At 42.9% G+C, this 14,252-nt stretch overlaps 1 long non-coding RNA gene across 1 annotated transcript; it reads left to right on the top strand.

Moving 5' to 3' along the window:
- The first annotated feature begins 966 nt into the window (after positions 1–966).
- Positions 967–2,247, top strand: LOC115590311 (uncharacterized). The gene is made up of 3 exons (XR_003985741.1): positions 967–994; positions 1,857–1,917; positions 2,106–2,247. It is a non-coding gene; the product is annotated as an uncharacterized LOC115590311 (long non-coding RNA).
- The last annotated feature ends 12,005 nt before the right edge of the window (positions 2,248–14,252 follow it).

Genomic DNA, 14,252 nt, shown 5'->3' with positions numbered 1-14,252 from the left:
TATCATCATTTATAAACACTGAAACAATAATTACACATTTTCAATTCTTTTTAAGAGGTTTGTGTGGTTCAGTGTTTTTACAAAGCTGCTAAAAGCTGAGCGAGTTAACTCTGATGCAGTCTTTATTTTCAATTATTGTGTCCTTCAGCAGATGGCTGTCAAATATATGTAAGATGGATGTTAAAAAATGTTTCAGTGTTGAATGTTTTTAATGTTACAATGCCATTCACAAACGTTGAGGATCCCCGGGTCGGCCCAGTGGAACCCAGTGGAAATGAAGTTGAATGAAAAAAGGATTAAGGACTTCAAAGTCAGCAAGAAAAAGCACAGCGACTTCTGATGTAAAAGTCTCAAATAGATTAGTTTGTTAACAGTGTGTAAGCCATGCCTCATGTCAAGGCTTTAGCAACACTTGGCCAGTGAAGTACAATTTTAATGGACTTTCTCCTCACTTTAGTAAATGTATATATATATATATATATATATATATATATATATATATATATATATATGTATATGTATATTTGTATTGCATGCATGCACATTATGTGTCCTCAGATATTGGTATGTGGCACTGCGGCATTCAGTCTGTACACAGATTCTGGTAAGATCCATGCCAAAAAGAATCAGTCATAGGTAGCGCTGTTCTACACCCTACATCAGAGATAGTGACACTAATGCTTTCGGTCAGCCTTAAACTTTATGATATAAATTGATAGAAAAACATGTTAAAATATCTTGTTTGTTCAATAAGTCAACAAACTGTTTAACAAATATACTAAACAGTGGGAACACTTGACAGCATAACAACCCTTAGTTACATTTTAATGTGCTTACTCATCATAGTCAGTTCATCAATAATCAATCCAACGTGTTTAAACCTGCAGCTTTGCAGTGCACAGTTGATAGGCGTAGCTGTAACCGGCAAGTCAGTCAGTCAGACAAAAAGACAGAGAACGCTCCAGTACGATTCATGCTCACAGCGCACAGTGTTGTAATTTTTTTCTATTTAATAATGTGAAAAGCATATCCACTTACAATATAGGACTAATCTTTCAGAATGTTGAAAAAGTCTGAGCTAGGTACACAAGTTATTACTTGTCCTGATGAAGAGCTTGATGGCTGTAACACACAGGCACGTCTCATCTCCCTCTTTAGTGCCTCAGACTTTTTCAACAATTCTGAACAAATAAGATCCCCAAACTGAAGCGTATCACAGGGGACATAATTTTCCAGTTGAGCAACACTTCCTGCATTCTGTTTTTTTATCAGGATTATTCTTGTCTATAACGCTGTCTTAATTATCAGTGAGGATGATCAGGTAATATCATCACTACATTCAGAACTTTTTACTTACAGATGTAAGTTTTTACTCTTGTACTTCCTTGTTAAACCGAAGATTTCCTATATATTTTCCTATATATTTCCTAGTTGAATTCAGGTTGACAGCCTGAATGAGGAAGTTCTAAATCGTAGTAGTTAGTATCGGTCAGGGTGTGGCACATATACTTCTGTCATTAAAAATGACGATTACTTTTACGTTCAAATACTTCACTTGGTCAACAGTGAAGATTCTGTGGACATTTCTTTCAGTGGAGGAGGATCCAATGTTGAGTAGCATATTTCCAAGTGAGTCCAGTTACTTTAATGCAGAGGAAAAGAGAGGAAAGAGATAGAACAACATATTTTCAAGTCATCTAAAATCATGATATCATACTCTTTCAATATAAACTGTGTATGTGTCCACATAATGAATTTGCTCAACAGTGAAGGTTAAAGTGAATATTTGATGGCGAATGATCTGATGTAATATCAGTAACATACTGACAATTAACACTTGAAAACACTTTTTGCAGAATCGATAAAGTCATAACCAGGGCCCACTGTGAACTGGTTGTTTATTTACTTCAGTTGAAGGTGAGTGGCTTTATCAGTCTTTAATATTTGATAATTGAGATGATTACAGATAAAACACAATGATAGACTAATGTGAGTTCAACCTGTGCCACATTTGAATTACACAACACATCCTAAAGTCTTCGCAGCATGTTTAAAATGGTAGGTGGCTCGAAATGAGTAATATTATGTCTTTGTCTTTTTCACAGTTACCCTGAAGTAAAGAAATGGGTATCCTACAACTACTGCAAATTTTCTTTCCCAAAATGACAGTTACATTTCTAATGGACAACAAAATTAAGCTAGATCAAGAAGACCAAAGTGATGAAGTGTCCACTGCTGCAACTTCTATGTCGCCACCCAAATGGCTACAAATCAGCCAGAGGTGGAGACAACAATTAGAGAAGCTGGTAGGAACTGATGAAAGCAAAGTAACCAGAATTGGGAGCATGATTTATGTGAATGACGCAGGATTCCTCATAGCAGAGGGCAGTGACGGTACTGAAGTCTTCTTGGGGCTGAGAGATGATGGCACTGAGGTCGCTATCAAGAGAATGAAAAAAAGCAACTATCAAGTTCTGAGGAATGAGGAGGGATTTCTACAACTTCCAGAACTTGATCATCCATCTATTGTACGATACGTTGACTTTGCAGAGAATGAGAACTTTGGATATCTTGGTCTTCAGCTTTGTGAATACACCCTGGAAGAATGCATCAGAAACAATGATGGTGGTCTGCTGAAAGAGAAACTCATCAGACAGTTTCTCAAGGGCTTAAAGGTGCTTCACAGTCAAAAACCTCAGATTCTCCACCGAGATCTGAAACCACAGAATGTTTTGATTGGTAAGAAAAGTTCAAAATATTTTAAATATAGCAACAATATTTGCATTTATAAATATGAAACCTAATTGTAATGTCTGAGGTTGTCTTCCTGATTTGTCCTGCAGATGTCACCGGGAGGGCGAGATTAGCAGATTTTGGCATTAGCAGACGGTTACCTGAAGGAAAAACAACTTTGCTCACAGGCAGAGCAGGAACTAAATGCTGGATGGCCAGGGAGACTTTAACAGGAGAAACTGCCATACGATACAAGCCGAGCACAGATGTACAGGTCAGTTTTACTGCTATGTAAACTTAATTGATGACTTGGAGAAAATACATCCTATATTGCAAAACTGTTCTCTTAATTCTCAAGGTAGCAGGGATGCTGATTTATTACATCCTCTCTGGAGGACACCATCCTTTTGGCGACAAACCCTTTGAATGTGAGAACAACATTCATGAAGGTTTGTACACGTTGGACCATGTTGAAGATTTGGTGGCAAAGGACCTCATCGAGTGGCTGATCAGTAAAGAACCAGAGAGCAGACCTACAGTGGAAGAATGCTTGAAGCATCCCTTCTTCTGGACCACTGAAAGGTAAACCTGAATGATAGATTGACTGATGAATTAAATTCCTGTTTGTTTGGCAAAATTATGGTCAAGAGTGAAATATTCAAGTGATATCCAAACACCTTTGGCTACCAGCTGCCCACTTGCTTTCAGCTCCCATGTTGACCAATTGGGCAGTTCAGACAGAGCACACTGCAGTGCAGACCTCCACACCCAGCTAATGCTTTATAGAGCACCTACATGCCAAACAGTGTGCATGTTCAGTCATGTAGGCAGGTTTGTGTGAAACTCCCTGTCATGCTTTGTTAGGGTTATAAAATATGGTTTGACAATGCTGTTTTGTCAATTTCAATTTATAACACCATTTTCAATTATTATTTATTTTACAATTCAAATATCCAAAGATAAACTGTTTTTTCAGGAGAGTTGAATACTTGAGACAGACTGGCAACAGGGAGGAGGTGGCAAAGTGTCGAAATGCTGACTCAGAACTGATTTGTTCACTGGAAAAATACGCCAGGGATGGATCCTTTAGACAGTGGAAAAATAAGGTGACTGCAACATAAAAACACTGCAATTCTTATTTGTGCTTTACGTTATGTTTTACTTGTGACTCATTCTTAATTATATGTTCCTTTGCAGTTCCCACTGGATTTGGTCCAGAAGATGGATGCTAAGAACAAAGCCTACCCTGACCACATACTGGGATTACTGCGCTTCATCCGAAACCTTCATGAGCACTAGTGAGTTAAAAATGATGAAGGGACTTAAAATGTCACTAAAGTTCTTCATATTTATAAACACTGAAAACAATCATTATACACTTTCATCTATTTTCTGAAGAAAACTGTGACAAACCCTAAGCCTAACCCTAACCCGTGTGAAAAATAAGTACATCCTTAAGACATGTCTTAAAGCCTGGAGAGGTGGGTCGGGTTTTACAATTGCCATTTTCAAGGCGTCACGTATCATCAGTCATTATTAGCGACACAAATGATAAGCATTTATATTTCATATGAGCTCATTCATGCGTGCTTGCGCCCTCCCAGAACTCATTCCCTCTACGCTGTCTTACTTTCACTTTTAAAAATTGCGTCAGTCCAATTTTCCTTCGGGCGTCGGTATCAATTTATACCGGGTCGGCTCGGGTGTGGAATGTAAGTTGTGTCGGAAAACTGGTCGGATGCGGTGACCCTTGCAGGACTCTGCTCTAAGTGACCATTTTAATCCTCTAGCTAATTATCAAGCGAAATATCCAACATGCTAGTTAACATCAAAGACTGCGGTGGAAGAAGACGGTAAAATATTGCCTTTCTATAACACTGGATTTATTTATGCCTGAATTTTGAAGGTGTGGCGGCTTTTATTTTGCCCGTGGCGGTGCGCCACAGTCAATTACATGTAGGGGAAACCCTGTAGCTTGTAAAACTACATGTAGCCGGGTGGGAAAATGAGGCTGTAAACATTTACGCCACCAGGTGACACTGTTTTAGTTTGGGAAACCTCCTGTGCGCACTGTCTCCTGGGAAACGATCAGGAAGAGAACCCGGAAATGAGATCAACATCGTTTCACCGCGACGCGCGCTGAAATGTGATTTCGGACATTTTGGACTGTTTCTGCAAGGTAAATGTTCTGTAAAAAGCATGGAGTAGCATGAAATATCAATGGATAGACTGTTAAAATGATTCATGACCGTGTTTTGTGACTTGTTACGATGTTTATGTATTTGTTTGGTATGTGATGAATTTCCAGATCTGACTCCCTGCTGGCCGTAATGGCGTAGAGCCCGTCGCCGCTTTTGTTGTGTATTTGTGGACGGATTCACATGTTAGTACAGTATTTTCACAGTATTTTCACGCATGTATTGTAATATTTTTATGACCTTTGAATGTGAAAGGGTTTATTGTGAATTTGTGGCTATTTGTGTTACAGCGATGAGCCATTATAGTTATCTTGGCACTCCTTAGTTATTCTGGAATACTCTTGTTACTCCTCTAAATATTAGCCTACCCATTCAGGAATATTTTTGCACTCTCTTGTACTAACAGACTGACACCTACAGTCTCTGTGAGTTCACGTTTTTTTCTGAAGCAGACGAGAAGTCTGGAGAGGCATTTTGGGTTTAAGTGTAAAGAAGAGAGCCGCTGTGGGTGGTGTTTTGGTTTATTCTTTTTGTAAGAGGAGAGTTCATTGTACATTTTCCAGCTTTATTTTATTTCTTATTCTTTTATATGATTTGAACCCCAATTTTTCTGTCCAGAATAAAGACCCCAATAAGAGATTTCTGTGTCCTGTGCAGCTCAATTTCGCCAGGCTACACAATTTGGTACCAGGAGTGGGGTTCTGCAAGATTGGCGGTTCTGCAAATTTTTGTAGTCATTTTTTGTGAAGTAGGTAACTTTAGGGGATTGGAGTGCACAAGATAACTATAGTGGCAGGGACCTTCGGCGCCTGGTGTTGGAGGAGACCGACGACGTTTTGGCTTTCCTGGAGGTGCAGGCGGAGACCGGGGATCGTGGACCAGTGGACAACAGCTCCGTGGGTGGAAGATTTTCACCAGGGAAGAGGACAGCATCAACGCATCATCGCTGGAGAGACTTCAAAGAGACTTTTTGTATCCTGACATCAAATAAAAGAAAAATTCCACAGACACTTCACTATGTCGCAAAATCACAGTGACAATGAACAGGGCCCGGGGGAAGGCCCAGAGATGGACCCTGTTGCCGTGCTTCAGGCCAAATTAACAGAACTGAGTAATAAGCATGACGAAGCAATGGCAAAAATAACCGCTTTGAGTGGTGGGACTAACAGATCTTATGTCTATTTACCAAGAGAACGCCCTATTCAGCCTTTTAGTGGGGACACTACTGTAGATGGCCGTTCTGTTGACGAATTTCTTGAGGAAGTGCAGCGGGCTATTAGAGCTAGGGGCCTAGGGAAAGATGAGCAAGTTGACTTCATCCTCTCTCTCCTTAGGGGCTCAGCACTTGAAGAGATAAGGTTGTGTACAGATGGTGAGTTAAAGGAACCTGAGGAAATTCTCAGTTTTCTCAGAGAGGCTTACAGAGAGAAACGCAGTGTAGCCCAGCTCTTACAGACCTTCTACAGTCGTCACCAACTTGAGGGTGAAGATTTCTTTGAGTACTCGCACACACTGTCTCAGATCCTTCGCTCTGTCCTTAAGCAAAAAGCAGATGCAGTATCTGACTCTAAAATGGCCGTCAGAGACCAGTTTGTTGAGGGAGTGAAAGATCCCACGCTTAGGAGGGAGCTTCGCAAAATGATTAGGGACAACCCAGGGTCCTCACTTTTTGACGTGCGTCAAGAGGCTGTTGTTTGGTCTCAGGAAGACAGACCCAGTACCACTAAAGTTGTGAAGAGCAGGAACATTTCATGTGGTGGTGGATATGCTGGTTGTCAGGTGTCTGGTAGTACACAAGAAAAGTCCTCTGCTACACTAGATGACATCCTTAAAGTTGTTTCAGAACAAGGAAAAGCTATTGGGGAGTTAGTCAACGTAATGAAGGAAGGAGTCTCTTTCAAAGAAAAGTCTTATAAAGGCGGGAAGCCTAGACCAAAGTTCCAGTTCACAGATGATGGAAAGCCTGTCTGTCTTAGATGCAAGGGGGTGGGACACATGGCGAGAGACTGCAGACCACGCCAACAAGAAGGTCAGTCTACTGCCCAGACTGCACCTTCTCAGGGAAACTAGCTTCCTCGGTTGCCAAGAGCCGGGCAATCCGAGGAGAGATCAAAGGCTCTCAAACCCTTACTCGTGAGAGATTTTTTGAGCGAGCAGTAGGTGCGTGTCCAGAGGTTGAAGTTGAGGTGGGCGGAGTTATGGCCAGGTCCCTGTTAGATACTGGGAGTCAGGTTAGCACCATCTCTGAGACCTTTTTCCGACGGCATCTGCTAGGCAAAAACGAAGACATAACCTCTACAGCCAACTGGCTTAAGCTAACTGCCGCTAACTCACTGCCAATCCCTTACATAGGTTACATTGAGTTGGACGTACAGGCTATGGGGTTAACTGTACCTGAGTGTGGGTTTTTGGTAGTCAGGGATCCTGTCCCAGAACACACAGGGTCGGAGGATCAAGAGCTAGGTTCAGATCAATCTAGGACAAAAGGGAAAGAAATGGGGCAACAGGACAAAGAGAACAGCCACACACCAGTGCTCATTGGAATGAATGTAATAAAACGATGCAGGGAGTTGGCTATTGTGAGTTTTGACTTAACCTTGGGAGAAAAGTTAGACTCAGCCTGGAGAGAAGCCTTTCAGAGAGTGCAAACATGTGAGGTGTTAGCAAGGACATCTGCAGCCAGGATAGCCGGTAGGGATACAGTGCATGTGCCGGCAGCGTCAGTAGCCACAGTGTACGCGAAAGGGCTCAGGCAGCTCTCCCCTGATGAAACCTTGATGCTACTAGAGCCTATCAACAATCCCCTACCGAGTGGCCTTGTTGTGGTTCCTACGCTAGTGGAGTCTGGTAAGCATGTGTTTCCGGTTCAAGTGGTGAACTTTTCACCGGAAGATATCTGGTTGCAGCCCAGAACTAGGCTTGGTGTGCTCAGCGAGATTGAGTGTGTTGAGGAGGCAACAGAAGTGCACTTTAACCGTATCTCTGCAGACCATGAGGAGGTGTCAGTGAACAGCAAAGAGTCTAAGGCCTCGGATGAAGAACTACAGTTCATGTTAGGACGCCTGAACATAGGTGGCTCACCAGATGAGCAGGCTAAGTTAGCTGTATTACTGGCTCAGTATGCTGATGTATTCGCCTTTAATGATGGAGACCTCGGTTACACAGATAAAGTCCAACACGAAATACATTTAGTTGATGATGTACCAGTCACCCAGCCTTACCGACGTGTGCCTCCAACCCAGTACAAAGAGGTTAGGGATCACATAACCCAACTTCTCAAGAAAGGTGTTATCAAAGAGAGCACTAGTGCGTATGCATCACCCATTGTACTGGTGAGGAAGACGGATAACAGCTTGAGGCTCTGTGTGGATTACAGGCGACTGAACTCCAAAACCAGATGTGATGCATTCCCTCTGCCGCGCATTGACGAGTGTTTTGATGCCCTGCATGGTGCAAAGTTTTTCTCAACCATTGACCTTGCTAGTGGCTATCATCAGGTGGCGGTACATGAGCGGGACAGACACAAAACTGCGTTCACGACCCCTTTTGGGTTGTTTGAGTACACCAGACTGCCTTTTGGTGTTTGCAATGGGCCTGCAACATTTCAAAGGCTCATGCAGGCAACTATGAGTGACTTAGTGTTTCAGATCATGCTAGTGTACTTAGATGACATTTTAGTCTTCTCGCCGACTTTTGAGGATCACTTGTTTCACCTTCAGACTGTGCTTCAGAGACTCAGAGAGACGGGGTTAAAGGTGAAGGTAGAAAAGTGTCATTTTCTCCAGTCCAGTGTGCGCTTTCTTGGTCATCAGATCTCCGCTGAGGGCATAGGCACTGATCCAGACAAGGTGGAAGCAGTGAAACAGTGGCCAGTCCCCACCACAGTTAAAGAGTTGAGGTCGTTTTTGGGGTTTTGTAGCTATTACCGGAGGTTTATGCAAGGATTTTCCCAGCTGGCAGGACCCTTACATGATGTAGTTAATGCGTGCATCAAGGAAAACAGTCCTACTAGGTCCAAAATCCTGCTGAATAGCCTATGGACACAGGCATGTCAGGAGTCCTTTGAGCAACTTAAAGACAGACTTACGAGTGCTCCTCTACTTGGTTATGCTGACTTCTCCCTTCCGTTCATTGTAGAGACAGATGCCAGCGGTTTAGGACTAGGTGCAGTCCTTTATCAGTTGCAACAAGGGAAGAAATGTGTTATCGCATATGCCAGTAGGAGGTTAAGAAATGCAGAGAAAAATGACCGAAACTACAGCAGCATGAAACTAGAGCTCCTGGCTCTCAAATGGGCTGTGTCTGAGAAATTTAGGGGGTACCTGTTGGGTTCCAAGTTCACTGTGATAACCGATAATAACCCCCTGTGTCATCTAAACTCAGCAAAGCTAGGTGCTATTGAGCAACGCTGGGTAGCCCAGCTAGCCCCTTTCGATTTTGAAGTCCAGTACCGGCCTGGTAGGTGTAACACAGCAGCAGACACCCTGTCTAGGCAGCCGTTTGCAGGGGAGCCCCAGCCTGATGGAGATGAGGATTTTGACGGATGCATATCCATCTGCAACGTTGTCAGAAAAGGAACAGCTTTACAGCCTGATTTGGTCAGTGCAGGTGTGAAGTGTTGTCAGGTTAGGCAAGTTAGGAGTATTACAGCGGTTGAGCAGGATACTGAGCTCGCTGACTCTCAGGGCAATACACCAACTCTGCCTGGTTACTCTAAGGATGAGTTACGACAGTTTCAGAACACAGATCCTATTCTGAAGTCCTTCCGGCATTTCTGGGATCAAGGGAAGAAGCCCACCTTTCAGCAGAGAAGAAGTTTGACCAAGCCCCTTATCTCTCTTCTTAGACAGTGGCCCAGAGTTAGGGAGGTTGATGGATTGCTATATCGTGTTATTGATGAGGGACATTTGGGAGAGTGCCAGCAGCTCCTTTTGCCGGCATACTTAAAAGAGGCGGTCCTTGAGAGTGTTCATGATCTAATGGGGCATCAGGGCATAGAGCGCACGCAGAAGCTATTGAGACAAAGATGTTTCTGGGTTGGGATGCATGAAGATGTGGAGCAGTGGGTTAAACAGTGCCAGAGGTGTGTACTCACCAAGTTGCCACAGCCCAAGATACGATCCCCTATGAAACCCTTTCTAGCCTCACGTCCTCTTGAAGTTGTTGCAGTAGATTTTACTTTGTTAGAGCCTGCCTCTGATGGCCGAGAAAATGTGTTGGTAGTTACAGATGTGTTCACTAAATTCACGCAGGCATTCCCAACGCGCGACCAGAAAGCTGATACTACTGCCAAGGTCCTTCTCAGAGAGTGGTTTATGAAATACGGTGTGCCAGAGAGGTTACACTCGGACCAGGGCAGAAATTTTGAGAGTGAGGTCATTCAGGAGCTGTGCAAGTTGTATGGGGTGAAAAAGACTCGCACCACACCACATCATCCCCAGGGTAATGCACAGTGCGAGCGCTTCAATAGGACGCTCCATGATCTTTTGCGTACTTTAGCGCCAGAAAAGAAACGCCGGTGGCCTGAGTTTTTGCCAGAGTTAGTTTATGCATACAACGTAACCCCCCATGCTACCACAGGTCACTCACCATACTATCTCATGTTTGGTGTGCATCCACACCTTCCGGTGGATGCTTTGCTGGGTCAGGAACAGGTGCTTGATAAGAGACACAGCTGGCTCGTGGTCCATCAGGAGCGCTTGAATGAGGCACACAACAGAGCAAGGCAGTATGCAGAACAAAAAGCGGCAGAGAGACTTGAACTAGAGAAGGGCAAAGTGCACTGTCCTCCTGTAGAAGTAGGTCAGCTAGTTTACCTGCGTCACTGGCCCCAGGGGAGAAACAAAATTCAAGATGCCTGGAGTCCTATTATTTACAGAGTTGTTGAGGTTCAAGGCAGCACGCATGCAGTAGAACCAGTGGAGGGTGGTCCGATCAAAAGGGTTCACAGAGCCAACCTTATGCCATGTTCAGGTCCAGTTCCTGCACCCAGGAAACATAAGGGTAGTGTTCCCATAGTTATAGCAACCCCTGCTACCGAAGTTGCAAAAGAACACACAGATGATGATCCTGAGAATGAAGTTCTGGAAGAAACCACATATCCAAGCTTAGACCAGAGGCAGGAGGAAGAAATAGATGAAATAAGTGGCAGAGACAATGAGGTTCCAGAGCCTGTGAGTGTTGATGTCCCTGTTGTGCCGCCTGTCATTTTACCTGAGCCACAACCAGAGCTGACTGGCCCTGTGACTCGCAGCAGATCTGCTTTGGATGTTAAGGTTTTAGCACCTGTCCCAGCTCCTCGTCGGAGCCAGAGAGCAAATGCTGGGGTACATTCAAACCCACACCGCCTTCCTACATCAGCTTGTAACGCTATCACGCTAAGTCCTGATGCATTGTCCCAGTTGTTAAGTAGTATGGGTGCTGTATTCTTTAGGGAGGCAGTAAATGAAGTAAAGTGTATGAATTAAGTCACCGAGGACGTTGACTTTATTGCAGGGGAGAATGTAGCCGGGTGGGAAAATGAGGCTGTAAACATTTACGCCACCAGGTGACACTGTTTTAGTTTGGGAAACCTCCTGTGCGCACTGTCTCATGGGAAACGATCAGGAAGAGAACCCGGAAATGAGATCAACATCGTTTCACCGCGACGCGCGCTGAAATGTGATTTCGGACATTTTGGACTGTTTCTGCAAGGTAAATGTTCTGTAAAAAGCATGGAGTAGCATGAAATATCAATGGATAGACTGTTAAAATGATTCATGACCGTGTTTTGTGACTTGTTACGATGTTTATGTATTTGTTTGGTATGTGATGAATTTCCAGATCTGACTCCCTGCTGGCCATAATGGCGTAGAGCCCGTCGCCGCTTTTGTTGTGTATTTGTGGACAGATTCACATGTTAGTACAGTATTTTCACGGTATTTTCACGCATGTATTGTAATATTTTTATGACCTTTGAATGTGAAAGGGTTTATTGTGAATTTGTGGCTATTTGTGTTACAGCGATGAGCCATTATAGTTATCTTGGCACTCCTTAGTTATTCTGGAATACTCTTGTTACTCCTCTAAATATTAGCCTACCCATTCAGGAATATTTTTGCACTCTCTTGTACTAACAGACTGACACCTACAGTCTCTGTGAGTTCACGTTTTTTTCTGAAGCAGACGAGAAGTCTGGAGAGGCATTTTGGGTTTAAGTGTAAAGAAGAGAGCCGCTGTGGGTGGTGTTTTGGTTTATTCTTTTTGTAAGAGGAGAGTTCATTGTACATTTTCCAGCTCTATTTTATTTCTTATTCTTTTATATGATTTGAACCCCAATTTTTCTGTCCAGAATAAAGACCCCAATAAGAGATTTCTGTGTCCTGTGCAGCTCAATTTCGCCAGGCTACATACATGTAGTTCAGCCTGGCAGTAGTTTGAACAAACTACATTTCTACCCCTGGAAAAATGTAGTTTTTATCAGACAGCTGGTTCCGTTTGGCACTAAAAACATCTTTACCTACACTAAAAAGCCACTCACATGCTGCACTGACTGGGACACCAGTGTTGAACTTCACAAACACTTTGGACATTTTGAGAGGAGATTTAAAAGCATTTTGTGGGGACTCATCTGGTGACTTCATAAAGGCTTCCACCTCATCCACTTTGTCATCTTTCTTCTTTGGGAAGAATGAAGTGAGGTCAACCTACCCACTTCGTTCCTCTGCTTCGCCATTACTGGTGGGTGTTGATGGAGATGAAGAAGGTGTTTGTGGCGGCCTCACCTGAGAATAAATGAATTGTTTATTGACCCACACATAAGATGAATACACTAATCTTCAAGATCATCAAGGTGTGCATGAATCAGGTCTCCCTGGGAAGCTATTTTAGCTTTTAGGTGAGAGCCCAAGGTCAGTCAATGAGGCAAGCTAACTTAAATGGTTACAAAGGACAGTATATACATAATATACAAAATATAATAATAATAATAATTATAATCTAACATTAGCTGCATAAACTCAGCTGAATATAGCAATACTGTCCTTTAGATTAAAAACGAATGCACTCACCTTTAGATGCGTCCTTTGATTGGTGTTGGATTTCTTTGAATTCGAAATTTTTGTTGTTTTCAGCTTGCAGGGCTCACATGTGAACACGCAGGTCGTGTCTGTAGATGCATCTATATCAAGCATGTAAATGCTCAAATATGACTGTGGTTGGGCTGGTGCGTTCGGGGGCACATAGGAGGTAGCGGCAGGGTTGTCCATGACGTGCTGGTGCCGTATGAGCTCTGCCTTCCTTGGCACAAAGACCCGCCCACTATGTGAAGTATTTGAGTGCTGCCAGGGCAAGCCAATGAAGGGCGGCGTTGGCTTGGCATGTCATGACATGTATTTTATTTTTCTTTGAAAAAAGGCATGAAACATTTTATATTATATGGGTCTTTTTTTAATAGAAAAAAAATATATTAATTGTAGTTTGTAAATTAAGTAGTTAAACTACAAAAAATGACCCAAAGTCAAAAAAGTAGTTGAAATACTTGACGCATCACAAAATATGAATGTAGTTTAACTACCAGCTAGTAGCAGCAAATTGTAGTTAAGCTACAGTGGGGCAAAAAAGTATTTAGTCATCCACCAATTGTGCAAGTTCTTCCACTTAAAAAGATGAGAGAGGTCTGTAATTTTCATCATAGGTATACCTCAACTATGAGAGACAGAATGAGAAAAATAAAAATAAAAAATCCAGAAAATCACATTGTCTGATTTTTAAAGAATTTATTTGCAAGTTATGGTGGAAAATAAGTATTTGGTCAATAAGAAAAGTTCACCTCAATACTTTGTTATATACCCTTTGTTGGCAATGACAGAGGTCAAATGTTTTCTGTAAGTCTTCACAAGGTTTTCACACACTGTTGCTGGTATTTTGGCCCATTCCTCCATGCAGATCTCCTCTAGAGCAGTGATGTTTTGGGGCTGTCGCTGGGCAACACGGACTTTCAACTCCCTCCAAAGATTTTCTATGGGGTTGAGATCTGGAGAATGGCTAGGCCACTCCAGGACCTTGAAATGCTTCTTACGAAGCCACTCCTTCGTTGCCCGGGCTGCGTGTTTGGGATCATTGTCATGCTGAAAGACCCAACCACATGTCATCTTCAATGCCGTTGCTGATGGAAGGAGGTTTTCACTCAAAATCTCACGATACATGACCCCATTCATTCTTTCCTTTACACGGATCAGTCGTCCAGGTCCCTTTGCAGAAAAACAGCCCCAAAGCATGATGTTTCCCCCCCCATGCTTCACAGTAGGTATGGTGTTCTTTGGATGCAACTCAGCATTCTTT

This window comes from Sparus aurata, chromosome 10 (assembly GCF_900880675.1).
Source record: "Sparus aurata chromosome 10, fSpaAur1.1, whole genome shotgun sequence".
NCBI lineage: Eukaryota > Metazoa > Chordata > Actinopteri > Spariformes > Sparidae > Sparus > Sparus aurata.
This window is presented reverse-complemented; position numbering and strand designations above follow the sequence as displayed.